This window comes from Schistocerca cancellata, chromosome 2, assembly GCF_023864275.1.
Source record: "Schistocerca cancellata isolate TAMUIC-IGC-003103 chromosome 2, iqSchCanc2.1, whole genome shotgun sequence".
In the NCBI taxonomy this organism is placed as follows: domain Eukaryota; kingdom Metazoa; phylum Arthropoda; class Insecta; order Orthoptera; family Acrididae; genus Schistocerca; species Schistocerca cancellata.
In genome coordinates, this window is record NC_064627.1 from 794,639,688 (window position 1) to 794,658,632 (window position 18,945).

Genomic DNA, 18,945 nt, shown 5'->3' on the forward strand with positions numbered 1-18,945 from the left:
TCGATCGCTGAATATCTTGCTTGTGATCATGCAATAATGTTTTGAGGATGTCAACGATGGACAGGTCAGACCTAAGCTTACACTCATCTCGTCTGGGCGGACTTCCCATCTCTGTTGTTAGACTACCGTCCCCTATGCCGGAATACTTTGACATTTCACTACTCCTTGCTTCTGTTTTCGTCTCCACCCGATTTCTTTCGCCTAAAGAGTCTACCTTCACCTTTCTGTCTACTGCAGTTGCACCAACCTCATTATTTGCCATATTGAACCACAGATAAGTCACTCAAGCGAGCAATAAACATATCACAACACTCGTAGCACGGAATGGGTGGCAACAGCCATAACCAAACTACAACGACGTATGCACTCAACGCTGTAATTCGTGCTCAGAAGCACACATAACATACAAGATTACGTAAAAAAATGAAATATAAGCTGACGTATAGTTCTTCAATTGCACTGACTGTTGCTAAAAAATTAGACCACTAAGTAGACAAGGTCTGGCAGTGACATTTACTTTACTGTATGATCGGCAAAGAAATTATGGTTCGCAATTTTGTGAAGAAAAGTATTTCAACTGTTACTGTTTACAATCACATAATTATATAATGCAATCTGCACTGCCAGTTAATTACTCTCGTTGCTTCATTGCGTGAGGTAACGTTGTGATGCGCGACTTACTTTGCATTTTGCACTGTCTTCTGGCTCCGTAGTCGCGGCTGTTGCGTAGCGCCGACTCAGTTTACGCCGTCCGGCTGTCAGCACTGCATCCTCTCTGCAAAGCGTGTTAACATTTACCGCGTCGCTCCTAGTTGCCGCTCACGTCGTATAGCTGCCAAAAAGTTTTCACAATTGCCCATACGTGCCATTAGCGTCGTCTTCCGTAATAGCTGCCAAATAACTGCCCCCTTTCGCACACAGGTGCCGCTAACGTCGTCAAAGCGCACTACCGTGGAGTATGTTTACTTCGTAGCTCTAGCTCTTTGCACTGTCACTGTTCGGACGAGTATATATACTGTATCACAAGTTCTTTGACGTACACGTCTCAGAGCTCGAGTGCCGTCACTCAACAATCGAAACCCACAGTCACTGTTTATACACAAATAGTTCACACTGCAAGTTAATTATACGGCACTTCTTATCCGAAATTGCAGGTCTTGAATACACGTCGCCATGTAACACACCCGGGGTTACTATTGGGTGGGGTGGTACCTTATACTGGTTGTCGTTTCGACCGTGCGCCCTATCCCACACCACGTACCTGATAATCCTACGGCGGTCGTATTGTTCTTTTCCATACTGCTGCTGGCTTGCTTGAAATTATCTATCGGAATATACAGCCGGGTTTAGGGGAGCCACTCATCGTCAGAACACAACACTGTTCTACGTCTGGTATCAACAACTACACTCCTGGAAATTGAAATAAGAACACCGTGAATTCATTGTCCCAGGAAGGGGAAACTTTATTGACACATTCCTGGGGTCAGATACATCACATGATCACACTGACAGAACCACAGGCACATAGACACAGGCAACAGAGCATGCACAATGTCGGCACTAGTACAGTGTATATCCACCTTTCGCAGCAATGCAGGCTGCTATTCTCCCATGGAGACGATCGTAGAGATGCTGGATGTAGTCCTGTGGAACGGCTTGCCATGCCATTTCCACCTGGCGCCTCAGTCGGACCAGCGTTCGTGCTGGACGTGCAGACCGCGTGAGACGACGCTTCATCCAGTCCAAAACATGCTCAATGGGGGACAGATCCGGAGATCTTGCTGGCCAGGGTAGTTGACTTACACCTTCTAGAGCACGTTGGGTGGCACGGGATACATGCGGACGTGCATTGTCCTGTTGGAACAGCAATTCCCTTGCCGGTCTAGGAATGGTAGAACGATGGGTTCGATGACGGTTTGGATGTACCGTGCACTATTCAGTGTCCCCTCGACGATCACCAGTGGTGTACGGCCAGTGTAGGAGATCGCTCCCCACACCATGATGCCGGGTGTTGGCCCTGTGTGCCTCGGTCGTATGCAGTCCTGATTGTGGCGCTCACCTGCACGGCGCCAAACACGCATACGACCATCATTGGCACCAAGGCAGAAGCGACTCTCATCGCTGAAGACGACACGTCTCCATTCGTCCCTCCATTCACGCCTGTCGCGACACCACTGGAGGCGGGCTGCACGATGTTGGGGCGTGAGCGGAAGACGGCCTAACGGTGTGCGGGACCCTTAGCCCAGCTTCATGGAGACGGTTGCGAATGGTCCTCGCCGATACTCCAGGAGCAACAGTGTCCCTAATTTGCTGGGAAGTGGCGGTGGGGTCCCCTACGGCACTGCGTAGGATCCTACGGTCTTGGCGTGCATCCGTGCGTCGCTGCGGTCCGGTCCCAGGTCGACGGGCACGTGCACCTTCCGCCGACCACTGGCGACAACATCGATGTACTGTGGAGACCTCACGCCCCACGTGTTGAGCAATTCGGCGGTACGTCCAGCCGGCCTCCCGCATGCCCACTATACGCCCTCGCTCAAAGTCCGTCAACTGCACATACGGTTCACGTCCACGCTGTCGCGGCATGCTACCAGTGTTAAAGACTGCGATGGAGCTCCGTATGCCACGGCAAACTGGCTGACACTGACGGCGGCGGTGCACAAATGCTGCGCAGCTAGCGCCATTCGACGGCCAACACCGCGGTTCCTGGTGTGTCCGCTGTGCCGTGCGTGTGATCATTGCTTGCACAGCCCTCTCGCAGTGTCCGGAGCAAGTATGGTGGGTCTGACACACCGGTGTCAATGTGTTCTTTTTTCCATTTCCAGAAGTGTATATTCTGAGACGATAAAAGAAAGTCGCAGGTTGCACTGTTTACATTCTAATTCATAAATGTTTATCCAAATTAATGGATGACTACCAGTCCACAATATCACTCAGACGAGCGTACGAGTAACCGACATGACGCTGGTGATTGTTGTTGATGCGGAAGCCGAGTGATCGCGCGAGAGTTCTTACGCTCGTCACACATACACAGATGTCCGGTACCAGACCTCCTTGACACTAGCAGTAAATTTTAACACTGTTGCACAAAGTTAAATTTACAGTTCACAGTTCTCAGTTGTACGAGTGTGTGCGTAACCGTCGCGGCGCGGTTGATTGTTGATGATGCGGGACGCGATGATCGAACGCACGTTCACTCGCTCGCAACAAGACACTGGCACTTAAATACTCTCTTTTGTGGTAAATAGTATTACTGATTCACATTAGTTCATTCTTGGAGACCGAACACGGCGCGGATGATTGATACTATACGGTACGACACGCAATGAGAGGATACACAAATACGTTATCAGCAGCACTGTTCATTTTTTAATTACTTCTTGACGCACTTTCCTCTGAATCATTTACTTATTTTACCGCTTTACTGTAATAGCACTTGTAGCAACACTTGAACTTCCATACTAACAATGCCTCTCACATGCAGAGCTACACACTACACAACATAACATTTCCGTGTCCTGCGCTCGACTCCACAGACGCGGCTCCCCGGAAATATACTCCACAACCAAGCCATGACAATATGCTTACACAGGACACTTTGATAACCAAGCAAAGACGATACACCTCGACCATAGGAGCTACCGAAGTAGCGTGTATAAACAAATATACTGCAAGCGTCTGTAACGTGCATGTTGGAGGCTACGTCGCACCAGTATTATCTGTTGTCCTACCCCATCTCACACCCTGGTTGAGTAAAAAATTTCCTATTTTCTTACACACATGCCTTAATCCATTCTATACTTCCGCGAGAAATACGTCTTCCCAAAACATTTTTTTTTTCTGCCAAATAGTCTAATGGAGTATGCCAATATGTACGATCCAAGCAGCATTTGCATGATCCTTTTGTTTAGCAGATCAGTCACGTATCACGGGCAGACGTGCGCTCACTGGATTGGTAGACAGCGACTATGTAGTATCGATCTGTTGAATCTATGGCACTATACCAGTATATATCACTTAACCAAAAAGTGTCCCTGCGTGTTAACGTTGGGAGAGGAGCTGACAATGTCCTCAAAGATATAGTGGAAATTGAGAATGAATAGCGAGGTACGAAGGTGAGCTCGTTCAAATATACAGGGGAAGACTGTGGAGCAAACTGACATACATATCGAGAAGCAGTTGAGATTCCGTCTCAGCATTCCCGTCTTCGATAGCAGCAGTGTTAGTGCATCAATACTCTTTGTGCTTGGTGTTGCTACCATAAAATTAACAGCTAGAGAGTCATGACAGGACATATTTCTAAATCAACAAAGTGCAATGAACACACTTGATCTGCAGCAAGTGGTATGTGCTGCAATGGAGCTAGTGTAGGCCCGTGGTGTTGTTTTGCTTACGACAGTGGGAGTACCGAGTTGGAGATGCGCTGTTGGTGATTTCGGTCACTCAGTCATTCTAAGATCAACTGTAGTTCAGTGCAAGATGGTGTACTATCACCAACAGATTTTGTATACAGTAAATGTGGAATTTAAAGCATATGTAAATACGAAGTATTTTACTCGACCAGCGTTTGAGATTTGGGTACAAAGGTAATGGATAATATTGGTGCGATGCACCCTCCGCCATGCACTGTACAGCCGCTTGCAATACATTTGTTTTGGATGTGTTATGTTCGTAGGTGGAGTTGTCTTTAAGCAGGAGGGAAGACTTGTGGTGGAGCTGGTAGTTGGCCTGAGCGCAACCAAATCTATGGCGCATTAATAGGACTGGATATTCCGCGCACTGACATCGGCAGCATTAAGAATCTGGAACGAGCTGAAATAGAATGCGTATGTCTGGTTCGGATTCATTTGCTGTAATCTTAAGGGAAGCAATCCAGACCCTATGAACTGACAAGTCGGCGAACTAAGGCAGAAGAGTATGTCAGGCTCAAATTCATCTGCATGGATTTTGAAGATCAGCCCACAACATTTGACGGGGCAGGTGGCTAGTGACCACAAATCCCGCCGGTATGTCGAAATAAGGCCCCGGGAGAAGACAACACTCCATTAGAAGTACTGACAGCCTTGGGAGAGCCAGTCCTGACAAAACTCTACCATCTGGTGAGCAAGATGTATGAGACAGAAAAAATACCCTCAGACTTCAAAAAGAATATAAGAATTCCAATCCCAAAGAAAGCAGGTGTTAGATGTGAAAATTACGGAACTATCAGTTTAATAAGTCACAGCTGCAAAATTCTAATGCGAATTCTTTACAGACGAATGGAAAAACTGGTAGAAGCCGACCTCGGTGAAGAGCAGTTTGGATTCCGTAGAAATATTGGAACACGTGAGGCAATACTGACTCTAAAACATATCTTAGAAGAAATATTAAGGAAAGACAAACCCACGTTTCTAGCATTTGTAGACTTAGAGAAAGCTTTTGACAATGTTGACTGGAATAAATTCTGAAGATGGCAGGAGTAAAATACAGGGAGCGAAAGGCTATTTACAATTTGTACAGAAACCAGATGGCAGTTATAAGAGTCGAGGGACATGAAAGGGAAGTAATGGTTGGGAAGCGAGTGAGACAGGGCTGTAGCCTCTCTCCGACGTTATTCAATTTGTATATTAAGCAAGCAGTAAAGGAAACAAAAGAAAAATTCTGGGTGGGTATTAAAATCCATGGAGAGGAAATAAAAACTTTAAGGTTCGCCGATGACATTGTAATTCTGTCAGAGACAGCAAAGGACTTAGAAAAGCAAAAGCAGTTGAACGGAATGGACAGTGTCTCGATAGGAGGATATAAGATGAACACCAACAAAAGCAAAACGAGGCTAATGAAATGTAGTCGAATTAAGTCGGGTGATGCTGAGGGAATTAGATTAGGAAATGAGACACTTACAGTAGTAAAGGAGTCTTGCCATTTGTGGAGCAAAAGAACTGATGATGGTCGAAGTAGAGAGGATATGAAGTGTAGACTGGTAATGGCAAGGAAAGCATTTCTGAAGAAGAGAAATTTGTTAACATCGAGTATAGATTTAAGTGTCAGGATGTCATTTCTGAAAGTATTTGTATAGAGTGTAGCCATGTATGGAAGTGAAACATGGACGATAAATAATTTTGGACAGGAAGAGAATATAAGCTTTCGAAATGTGTTGCTACAGAAGAATACTGAAGATTACATGGGTAGATCACATAACTAATGAGGAGGTATTGAATAGAATTGGGGAGAAGAGGAGTTTGTGGCACAACCTGACTAGAAGAAGGGATCGGTTGGTAGGACATGTTCTGAGGCATCACGGGATCACCAATTTAGTATTGGAGGGCAGCGTGGAGGGTAAAACTCGTAGAGGGAGACCAAGAGATGAATACACTAAGCAGATTCAGAAGGATGTAGGTTGCAGCAGGTACTGGGAGATAAAGAAGCTTGCACAGGATAGAGTAGCATGGAGAGCTAAATGAAACCAGTCTCAGGACTGAAGACCACAACAACAAGAGCAACATGTCTCCTAGAGGCTATTGCACTATAATTGAGATCGAAGAATAGGAGTACTGAGATGAAGGATATCTCTTATTCGTCGAAATCAGATGGATTCAAATGCTATGTATCGAAGACTGGAAGATTCGTGAGAATATGACAGGTAAGCGATACTCTGATGGAAGGGGACTTGGGAGGTGAGCTACAATCAGCCTTCTTCTATGTGTTGTTCTCAAATATAGCCTATCACATACGTCTCGCGAAGAGACTGCAGTGGAAAAATTAAACGGTAATACAAAGAGAGACAATCAGCAGTAAAGTTAGGTCTTTTGTTTTCATGGTAAATAAGAGAATATTTTTCCGTGAGTTTTGTGTGCCTATAAATGGATGGTACACTAAATTTACATCTTCAGGTATATGCTTACCTGAACAGCCATCATACGATGTGTGGCGTGAGGTTCCCTGCACGACTACTAGTCCTTTCCATTTTCATACCACTGGCAAGTAGAGTAAGGGAGAGAAGGCTGTCTATACGCCTCCATATGCGAGATAATTTCTCGTATCTTCTCTTCGATGTCTTTACGCGAAATGTAGTTGTCGGCAGTAGAATCCTTCTGCAGTCAGGCTCTAGTGTCGGTTCTCTAAATTTTCTCAATAGTATTCCTTGAGAAGAATACAGGATTTTCTCCAAGGATTCCCATTTGAGTTCTCGAAGCATGCAGACACTAATTTGGCAAGAGCCAATAGGAATGGTTGTACAGGGCCAGTGGCGGCGGCGGGAACGTGACGCAGGGGTCGCGGTGGTGTAGGGGTGAAGAAGAGAGTGAAGCACCCTCCTGTCCCCATAGGCTAACAGGTCTCAGCAGGTTTAGTTCTGGAGCCGTATACCGGAATAATGAGTGACTTACTTCGACCAGCGTGACAGGGCTAGAGACAGACAGAGCGTAATTAGCGCTGGATATCTCAGCTAATTGACGACGGTTACCACGAATTTTGATATTGGAGGATTGGAGGAAGTGAACACCTATTGTTGAAAATGAGGATGAGGATGCCACGCAGCGACAAATTACCAGCCCCAAGATATCAATCTCTCGAGAGACAAGTTTTTCTTAAAACATGTAACTACCGGCACAGTACACAAGGCAATTATGAGAATCTCTTCCGAGGCAGTAGGAAATGATGGAGTGAGCATTGGCATGATTAAGAACGTCGTAGACACTATTACTCCAGTTATCACAGACATCTTCAACCTGTCTCTTGTCAGTAGTACATATCCTACTGAGTGGAAGCAAAGTTTAATTCAACCTATACCCAAGACTGACAACCCTAAGTCGCCAGGTGACTACAGGCCGATCAGCATACTGCCTGCAATATCTAAAGCCCTAGAATACATCGTCCATGAACAGCTGACGGATTACCTCAAAACTCATAACATCCACAACAAATATCAGTCAGGCTTTCGAAAGCACCATAGTACAGCAACTGCATTAATCAAAGTAACTGATGACATTAAACATGCTATGGACAGACGTGAAGCCACCATCCTAACACTGCTTGACTTTAGCAAGGCTTTTGATACAGTTGACTTTGATATATTACTAATTAAAATGAATCAGCTGAATTTCTCAAACAGCGCAATACACTGGTTCGACAGCTACCTCAAAAACAGAAGTCAACAAGTCATTTGTGGGTCGGAAAAGTCATCATGGAAAAACGTGCGCTCTGGAGTTCCCGAAGGCTCCGTCCTTGGTCCATTACTCTTCTCACTGTACATTAATGATATTTCTTCAGTGATTCACTCCTGCAACTATCATCTATATGCCGAAGACATCCAACTGTACATAAGTGCAAGCCCCAAGAACATTGCTGACGCAGTAGCGAGTATGAACGCAGATCTTTGCTCTGTTTCTCGATGAGCACAGAACCTAGGTCTGAAAGTAAACCCCAAGATATCCCAGGTCATACTTATATCTCATCCAAAGTTAATCAGTCGGTACTTTCGCGAAACAGTCCCTCAAATACTCCTCAATGGTACCCAACTACCATACCAAAAAACATTAAAAGACCTTGGAATAATCTTGGATGAACACCGAAACTGGGAAGAACAAACAGTCACAGCTTGCCGGAAATCGCTCTCCTCCCTACATGCAATTCAAAAATTTAGAAAAATATTTCCAACCCATGTTAAACAAAAATTAGTCCAAAAACTAGTCTTGCCTAATCTTTACTACTGTGATGTAGTTCAACACGGCACAAATAGTGAAACTTCGAGATGCCTCGAGCTAGTGATGAATGCTTGCGTTAGATACGTATGCAATATACGGTTGTATGATCATATCAGTCCTTCATACTCCCAGCTAGGTTGGATACGCCCACATAAGGCACGCGATCTCCACACGATGTGCTTACTTCATCGATTTCTTAGCCACTGGTGCCCCCAATACTTATCTTCTCACATTAAACACCTACCATCATTCCACAACCGCAATACCAGATCGGATACGTCTAGCATCTTGGCCATACGACTATGGAACGCGCTCCCCTGTGATCTGCGTCTTATCCAGAACCACTTAACATTCAAGAGGAAACTCAAGACTTACATATCAGGGACGGTATAGCCACCATTGTCGTGCCCCTCTCATCTTTTTCTTTCTCCTCTCCATCATAGCTTCGAATTTTACCATTCTATTTCTCCTCCTCTAACCTATCTACCTCTTCTATATCTCTTTCACCCCATTCTATCGTCTTATGTCTCTGCTTGATGAGAATAACTCACAAGCTGCAAGAATATAACGAGAAAATTCCCAACTAACAATAGGACTGACATTCATAAAAGAAAAAAATATGTTTACTTTCATGTACATGGTCATTACTATTATTATTATTCTTGATTGTTATAATTATTTTTTGATTGTTATAATTATCATTGTACTACTTTTATAATCTCTATTTTTTCTGTAACATTAATACTGTATAACATGTTATATGTCCTTAATGTTCTGTAGAAACTTAAATTTGTTGAATCTGAGTATGCCTGGTTAGGTGTAAGAGAGGGCCTGAAGGCCCTAATCTTGCCAGGTAAAATAAATGCATAAATAAATAAATAAATAAGTAAGGAATAAAGAGGTTGAAGAGGCTTTAGATTGAAGAGGCTTTCCTTAGAATCGCCGAGGAAAGGAATATATGCAGAACACTGACAAGAGAAAGGTAGGACATCTGTTAAGTCATCACGGAATATGATCCATGGTACTAGAGGGAGCTGTAGTCTGTAAAAACTGTAGAGGAAAACGGAGATGAGAATATATCCTTCGAATAATTGAGGACGTATGTTGCAAGAGCTTCTCTGGGATGAATAGGTTGGCATAGAAGAGGAATTCGTGGCAAATTCAAACCAATCAAAAGAGTGATCATGCAGAAAAGGGTAAATAAATAACACTTATGTTCTTCCCTGAATTTCTAGTACGTCGTGGACTTTATCCTGCACACTCATGAACAAATACATTTTCACTTACAAGAGCTTTCAGTTTTCCGGGTGGGGCATATTATTCTAAAATCAAAAGTAATTTCCATCCGTTATTCTGACAGCCGTTGTCGGAATGTTTCAGTTCACTGTGAGAGAAGTGCAGGAACTGCGAATCTGGTTCCACATATTCTCAACTAGGACTTCCTCTGCCTTAGTATCAATTCGTCAGGGGTCTAGCTAAGAGAATCATGATTGCACACGGGTCCGTACTATAACAGCCCATTGTATAAAACACAAAAGTTAAAAAGGTTTGCCTGAAATTTATATTATAAAGAGTTCCAACCAAATTTATGGATGCTCTTCCTTTGTTATGGGACACATATTAGTACCGCATATTCCATCATGTTTATTTACAATAAGGGACCCTCTGATCCACTAGTAGCTCACTTCGTAAATGTCTGAGAGAATTTAGGGTGTATAATAAGACTAATCTCAACCAGCTCGCTCTACTACTTTGAGATTTAAAAACAAAATCCAGTGCATGGGTCCTATTTGAGGGCATAAGGCATCAGAAAGGCTTTTTGTGAACTTTTAGGACACATTTATATCATCTGACACTGCCCCGATAATATTGCGAGAAACCATGTCCCCAGAATCCCAGGGGAGTTGATTATGGTAAGTGTATTAACAGACATCGACCAAGTGTTAGATTGTGTGTAAATCTTTGAATAAAGAGGGAAGCGAGCAGGTCCAAGGCAACAAATGAAGGCAGGGCTAAATGTCTACCCGTTAGTTACAGTTTTACAGCAATTCACCGAGCTCGTCACTTAGTCTGAAGGCGAATATCGCCAATGTTTACCCAAGTTCTTCATTTGTAAGCATTTCACTTGCCTTTGGATATCCACTCAGTCCTTCTCGATTCATCAATAGTCCTCTTGCATGTAGAAAACATCAAGACGTCTCATCGTCTAGGTGTTTTCTTATCACTCGAAAACCAAATAAAAACTTGGTTGTACCACGCTTCAGCCATTCAACTAGTAACATATCCTGGCCATCTCCATCTTATTTTCATTGCGGTTGTAATTATATCTTCCCGTGTAGTACATTTCTTTGATTCATTAAATTTTTATCTCGCCTGTTATTGTTGTAGAGAGTGCGTGTGTGGTCTTTTGAAGGGTAGTGGGTCGGGATGAGTCTGAAACCGTTCGCAGGCCGTTCATTCCATTTACTACGCCCATAGCGTAAATGACAAGCCCACGCCTGGCCGTGCTGGAAGATTAGCCTCAACTCACAGGACCTGACAGTGAAGCCTTGTAGTAGATCAGTGGCAGCTGCTATGCCCAGCGTGTCCCAGGAAGGGAGCTGTCTTGTGTGGTCGACATCACCGACCAGTAGGCCGTGGTACGCCAGCACTGATGCGGCAGCCTGATACGGCCGGTCGAGCACGAGGCAGATGGCTCGTGGTGACAGGTGCGGGCAGGCACCTCAGGGTCCCTTTGGCTAGAAGAGTATCAGTTTGACCCTCAGCCCATGACGGAGCTGCTGGACCCATAGCAGAGTTGACTGCGTAGCAGCGAGGAGAGCTCCGCCTACCATCCTAAAGGAGCCATGGGTCTGATGATGGTTTTGTAAAAAGAACCGAAACCGGTTACCTATATCATTAAAACATAAATGGTGTGATCAAGACTGAACTTTAGTCAAAATATAATAATTAATTGATCACTGTTTTCCAAAAATGTTTACCAAAATTGTATAAGTACAGATACTTTTATATGTGGTACCTTAGTATGTGTTGGTTGTGTTTCTCTACATCGAACAGTGTTCCCACAAACACGTCACCATTAGCCTGTCTGACCATGCTGCATGGCCAGATCTAAACTTCCATATGTTCTTAACCATGTGTCTACAACCGAGACTCGTACATTCATTATGTATATTCCTGTACAGTGGAGACAATTTAATTGAAACTTGCTTGCCCAGTGTCAGCCAATAAATATCATACTGCAGTGCCTGCGTTGTTCAGAACTTCAATCCAATGTTCCTTCGACATTCCATTATCAGCTGTGCGGCTAATGGTTGTCAATATTTGCAGGTGAAAATACATTTCATGTATTTCATGGCGGCTGTAGTCGCCGTAGTGCCAGTTGCTTCGGAAATTTATTTCTATTGGTGACTGAGGACGGTGTACTGAATAACATTCATCAGTATTTAAATAATTTGCCAACCAGTGATTGTGGTATTAGGAAAAGCATGTCTTTAGGTTGTTTAGTACCTCCAAGTATATGTGGAAAGAGCAAGCGTTAATGCTTGTGACGCTTTGCTATTGCTGTGCTTGTGTTGCTCAGAACTACAATGCAATGTTCCTTCGGACATGCATGCAGCCGTTATGAAATACATGAAAAGTATTCGCAGTTGCGAATATGGAAAACCATCAGGTATATATAATTGAATGCGACAGTGAAAATTTATGCTCGACAAGGACTCGAACCAAGATTTCCCGCTTATCGCAAGCGTATTTTGACGCTAAAGCTACAGAGTTTACTTACAACCTACCGGCAATAAAGTAAATTTCTTGCTACTTCTCAACAGTGATCCGCTACGTTAACAAAACAAGTAACGGCCATCTGCAGTTTTCTGTCTTATAGGCAGCGCGCTTAAATATTCCCGAAGGTCTCTCAACTGCTGAAGAAGAAGTCTTCATGAACTTCTCAGCATGTGGCGAAATCAGACGCCAATTTAGTAAGAAATCGCTCTTTGAATTTTGTACAGGGTGGGCTGATGGGTTTTTCTATACCGGAAGCAAGAGCACTTCGTGTACTAACACCATTTTCGACATCACACCTTTGCGAATCCGGATTTTCTCCTTTAGCTGCTTTGAGGACAAAACACAAATCTCAGCCAAATATAGAAGAGACAATTACAGTGTCTATTTCTAATATTAAGCACTCCTCCCAAAATCTTTGCCCTGCAAGCCAGGCCCAAGGGAGTCACTAATAATTACAAAACTGATTGTTAGTGAATTTTTAAAAAGTTGATTGTTAAGTGCATTTTTCACTACTGATACAGTGCTACATGTAAGTGCATTGTATCAGTGCAATTGCGAGTTTTATTTGTTTTGTTATGTCAGAATGTATTTAGCTTTCGTTTTCTTTCAATATTTGGAAGTCACATTTTCTTTTCTTTTCTATCAGCTCGTGACTCCCATTTCGTGCCATACGCCCCCCCACCTACCTCCCCTTCCTCTTCCGCCCCCCACCCCCCACCCCAGCCTCCTCCACCCGTCGCCTAGTGGGGCTCGGCCCACAGGTTGAGAATCACTGAAATAGTTAGCTTACTTCACTGATAAATTTTTACTACATTCGATATGCAAACAAAGTGATTCACACTTCGTCTTAGGTGCTTATGGGTCTTGCAGAGGGGACTTAGTAAGATCAGGTTTTACATAGAATGTCCAAAATCACCATCCAACGATGGTACAGACGTCGAAGTTACAGGCGCCTGGCTCCTGTACATGTGTGTGTGTGTGTACAGGGAGATTCCGTGATAATCTTACAGTCTTAATGGGACGATAGAGAAGGCAAATGTATCAATTCCAGGTAAGGGCTCCTCTATCGGAAATGCACGAGTCGAAATCTGGAAGCGAAAACTGTTCTGATAACTCTGACATTGCAATACAAGTTGTTGCTAAGATTGTAGGGTAGACAACTTCAGCGCTTGTTCAGTAGAAGAGATGTGTTTCACAAAAGCGGAGATGAACAAGTGCTCATAGCTACTCAGGTATGCATATTTTTGCCGTCGTATACTGGACATTTTCCTCTTGTTTTGGTGCGTACTACCACCTCTGAGAGTTATCTACCCTGTAATCTTAGCAGCAACAGTACAGGACATGTATTAGACTATCAGAGGTATCAGAATGGTTTTCATTTATTACTTGCGACTCGTTCGTTTCCGATATAGGTAGCCGATACAGGGACCCTTACCACATAGTGGCACATTTATCCCTCTCCATCATCCTAGAAACTCTGTAACATCATCACGAAATCATCCGGTATAAACATACATTTACAAGAGCCGGCGCTTACAACTCTGACGCTCTGTAGCGTTTTCGGATGGCGTCTCCGCAAAAGGGGTTCCTATCTAAAAGTTGATCAGCTAGGTCCCATGTACATTTAGAAGCGAGTAACACGAATTTTGAAACACCCTGTATAAATAGTTTTAGTCTCACTGCTTGTTACTTTGAAAACATACCAGTCTTTCAGCAACAAAGAGAAATTAGATATTATGCTTCAGAAGAGAACAAAGACACTTACATCACTCTTACAGTATACTTACACTACTTCAGTCTACATAATACTACCATGGACATTAGAAAATTAGTTTTCGGAGAAGCATCTGATACCACATTGTTGAAGAGTCGTCAGATTGGGACTGTGATTAATGCGCTTTGGGCCATACTACGTATGCTCCTCACAATCATGAGGGCTTTTTTCTTTGTATGGCGGTGTTGATATTGCCTCACTGAGGCCGTTAGTACTCCACAATACCACGTAAAACTCGTATTTCAGATCCTTATGTACATTCCTTGCATAAACACCCTTTTTTTCAAAAAAACAAAATTCGACTAGTGAATCACACAATGTTTTCACCAAACTAACAATGAAATTCACAAAGCAACAGCTAAAATATTTCGTTATTCTTGGACCTCGTGAACTGGAAAAGAAACATTTGCCTGTAGTACCATATAAGCGGGCATATGTTCCACAGATGTGGAATCACCGGAAAGTCTGAGTAACAAATTGTGTCACAGAACATGTCGCTTCAAACCTAAGTCATGTGGCTGAACAGGTTTATAGTATTTCGTGGCTTTAATTACTTATAAATGATATTTCAGGTAGATCAAAAAAATATAAACCAGTTAGCTATTGTCAGCGTAACAATTCGTTTGATCTCAAAAATGATTATCCCGGCTAATATTAGTCACTCCGCTAAAGAAATCTCCACTTGACGTTGTGTAGAACTGTTGTCTGTAAAGTCGTGTGATTAGGACTAAATTGCATACCATTTATCAGATTTTACACAACGATTACTATTGTTAGCATTTTCGTTATTACACTGCCTCTGATTACCATTCGGATTCTGATAGTCATTTGACTGCTGGTAATTATTGTTATTATTGAAATAGTCAGAATTTTGGTTGTAGTAATTCCTACTATTATTATATTTCCCATTGTTATTAGTCTTGTTTTTATTTTTCTTGGGACTACCTTCGCCCTTATTTCCACTGTTTCCATTCCAGGAAGCTTTTGCATTCCAGGAGGCTTTTCCATTAGGACTGTTGGTACTACTTGTCGCGTCACAATTCTTCCTGGCGTCCTCTTGAACTAAATCTAGGGAATCTATCACAAATAAAAATTCTTTCAAATCGATATCTGTGACATTGAACAATTTTTCTCTAATACGTATCGGCAATCTAGCCTTCAATACACGTAACAAATTATATATTTCTGCATTATAGACAAACTTTCGCAGTCGTTCTTGAGTCGACGCTGACCAGAACTGATCGAGAGACGCCTTCTCAAACTCATTGAAAGTCTTACAGGTTTCTGTTGCATTAAACGCCCAGAGCGATGCATCACCAGAAATGTGAGAAACCACTAACTGTATTTTCTGTTCCTCCGTCCAGGACTTTGGAAGAACACTTTTGAAGTATCGAATAAAAACTACTGGATGAATATTTTTCTTACTCTCTTCGTTAAATATTTGTAACCGTCGATGCTTAATCAAGCTTTCTTCATGCATCAAGGTAGTTAATTCCCTGAAGTTATTGTCCTTAGCAGACGATGTACTAACTCTATTGCAAGTACACACTACTTCATAGTTCGAGTTCCTTGGTGACACATAATGCTGGCGTATTATGGGCTGATTACCAAACCTTCGTCTGGCTTGTGATACATTAAAATTCGTTGCCAGATTTTCACTGATCTTTTGCCTGTCAGTACCAGTGTGTTTTCATTACTGTGTGCTGACATTGTTTCGAAATTTTGATTTTCATACATCAATACCTTGGCTACTTCCGTTCGGACTTGTTTTTGAATTTCTGTGGGAATGTCATCCTGCATTGACTCCACAGTAGTAGGCAAAGCTTTGAACTGGTTTTCTAATTTATCGACTTCAGTTTGAAGACTATTGACTTGAACTGGTATGGTTGTTAATGGTTCGATAGTAGTTTTTATACCACTGATCTCTTTGTTAAAATGAGTAGTGATAGCTTTATCGCGATCGACCAATATCTGATTTATTCTATGAACAATCTCCTTGTCTCTCTCTACGAAAATACTGTTCATCTTTTCCATAAATTTCTTTTCACGCTCCTGGCACTGAGCTCGCGTTGCTTTTCACCCTCTTGCTCCCTTCGCTCCCGCTTGATAGCGAACCTTTCAAAGAGTGACGATAGCATACCCTGTAGTGACACAGCTTGGGGATTGCTAACTTCTGCCCCTTGCCCAGTAGAAATATCATCATTAATTTCTAACTGTTTGACTGCAGGAATGTCTGCCTGTTATGACAACTCCGCAGTTTCACTTTCGCTTGGGACATCAGTTAATGGATTACCATAATCAATTATTAGATTTTCTAGTAATTACACAGAAGTATGCGTAGATTGATCTACTTGATGATCTGATGCCATTTCTGCATCAGCCTGCTCATTCGGTTTTATCTGCTGCTTTGGCCTAACCATTTTATCACTAATCATGTACAATATATAGAGATATCACTGACAATGGTAAAACTGACACAAAATAATCTATAATAAACAATACTAAAATAGTTCAAATGTGTGCACAGCCGGAATACAAAAGTACTACTATTTGTGGCTGCTGATACTGTTGCTAGTTTCCTATCAGAAGAAAACAATGTCGTTTGTGTGTGTGTGTGTGTGTGTGTGTGTTTATCACTCCGCTAAGGAAATCTCCACTACTTGACGTTGTGTAGAACTTTTGTCTGTAAAGTCGTGTGATTGGGACTAAATTGCGTATCATTTATCAGATTTTACACAACTGTTACTTATGATGGAAGCACCTTTCTCTAGCAAAAGGAACATTTAGTCACAAAATACTACCCGAGCACAACACTGACGTATGTCTCTTATTAAAATATTTCATGTAAATCGTCCGAGATAATTAGGCTTCAAACATCAGCAAATAAGAAATTGATGCTACGTAACGTGCTGTGAACACTATTTTTAAAGATTCAATCTAAGTTGAATTCGTCTTTTAAAGCAGATTCGGGACCACCGGTGCACATTTATTTCCATTCATTTATATCTAACAACATTTATGTTTGTTACAATTCTCGACTCAAAACTGTCACGGAGATATTTATGCTAAGATGGCGGCAGACAGACGATAGTCAATTTGTCTATTGTTATTTTCCATTCCTTTTATATCAAGGTAATACATTTAGATAAAACTCTTTAAGTCTTTTATCTCTACTCTTTAGCATTTAAAATCACTTTCAATGATAAATACCGTCATATTTTTTTATACCAGCTACTAGTGAACTCCGCTATATAGTTGCAGAGCTGAAAGCTGACACTTAAAAACATTAAATAGATTGGATTACAATTGAAATAAATACAAATTCACATCTAACAATAGCGACTCTATTTTCCAAATAATAATTAACAATATGTAGTTACAGGTTTTCTCTTTAGAGACCTCACACGTCTCACGTCCGAACAGTTCATCCGTTAGCACAGGAAGAACAACTGAACCACAGTTATCACAGATAACAAAAAAAAAGATTATAATTGTCGTTGTCTATGAATGTAGTTCTCTGATAATAGTTTTAATTCACACAGAAATTAAATTATTACAGAAATAATGAAATAATTATCGTCATTTTTACACGATACAGTCTTTTTATACGTAGTATCGATAATATTGCTTTAAGTTTGTACACTTAGTTCATATTAACATCTCGTGGCTGGAACAAATTGTCTTGGATATTAGTCAGCACATTATTAAAAGAGAATTTAAAAGAAGGATACGATATTCTATAGAGGATAGTCTTGCTATTCTACTTTATAGAAAACCCAAAACCTAAATATTCCATATTTTCCAGGTGTTTGAGCTTTAAATTCATAAACAATTATTGCGGTATACATCTTAGCCGAATCACCTTGTGATTTTTGTCTGGTTGTAGTAAGTGGTATACAGCATATTTGTGAGATATAGTGAGCATTTTATGTAGTTAGTTGTCTGTCTTTGCGTTGTTATCCGAGGCAACTGAAGAAAGCTGTGCCCTAGTTGCTGCAAGCAAGCCAACTTTGCACCTTGAATTTCGCGAAGGAAGATGCGCGGAGTCACCGAGGAAAGGGGTGGTAGGGGAGGGGCGCCTGTGGAGGCGGGTGGGGGAGGGGGGGAGTGCGAAGCATTAAATCCGTCTGCTCGCCTGCAGCCCACGACAGCCCTTGAATACCGGCGCGGTGGGCGGGACTCCGGCGTTTGCGCTTCCGACGTGGCTAACATTCCTCACTGTTGGTAATTCACGACGACCGGGAACTTCCGGCCAAGTTGTTGACAGCTGCAGGTGACTTTTCCGAGCAGACTGCTGCCTCAGTCAATATTGAGGCGAAGCCCGAAGCAACGCCCAGACGTTCCTTGTAACCGCAGAATGATTACAGGTATTTGAGATAGACAGCGCTTCGGCATTTCGGATTTTGGCCATCCCCCTAATGTCGTGGAGTATAAGAACGTTATACCTCTTCCTCCTTAATCTTTATCTTCGGGTGCAGTGAAATTTTCGCTTTGTATGTTTTCAGCTCGGTTCCCTTCGTCAATAGCGCCGACGAGTAGTAAGCTGAAGATTTGCCTGTCATCACTGTTCCCCGGCACGGACGTCTTGGGGAGCGGCTGATTTCGAGGTATTTGAGCCTACTGTTGTTACTCTAACACTTCAGGCTGAATATCAGTCGGTTCACTAAGTAATCTTTACGTTACCGAGTACTAAATCACATGTTGCTGCGT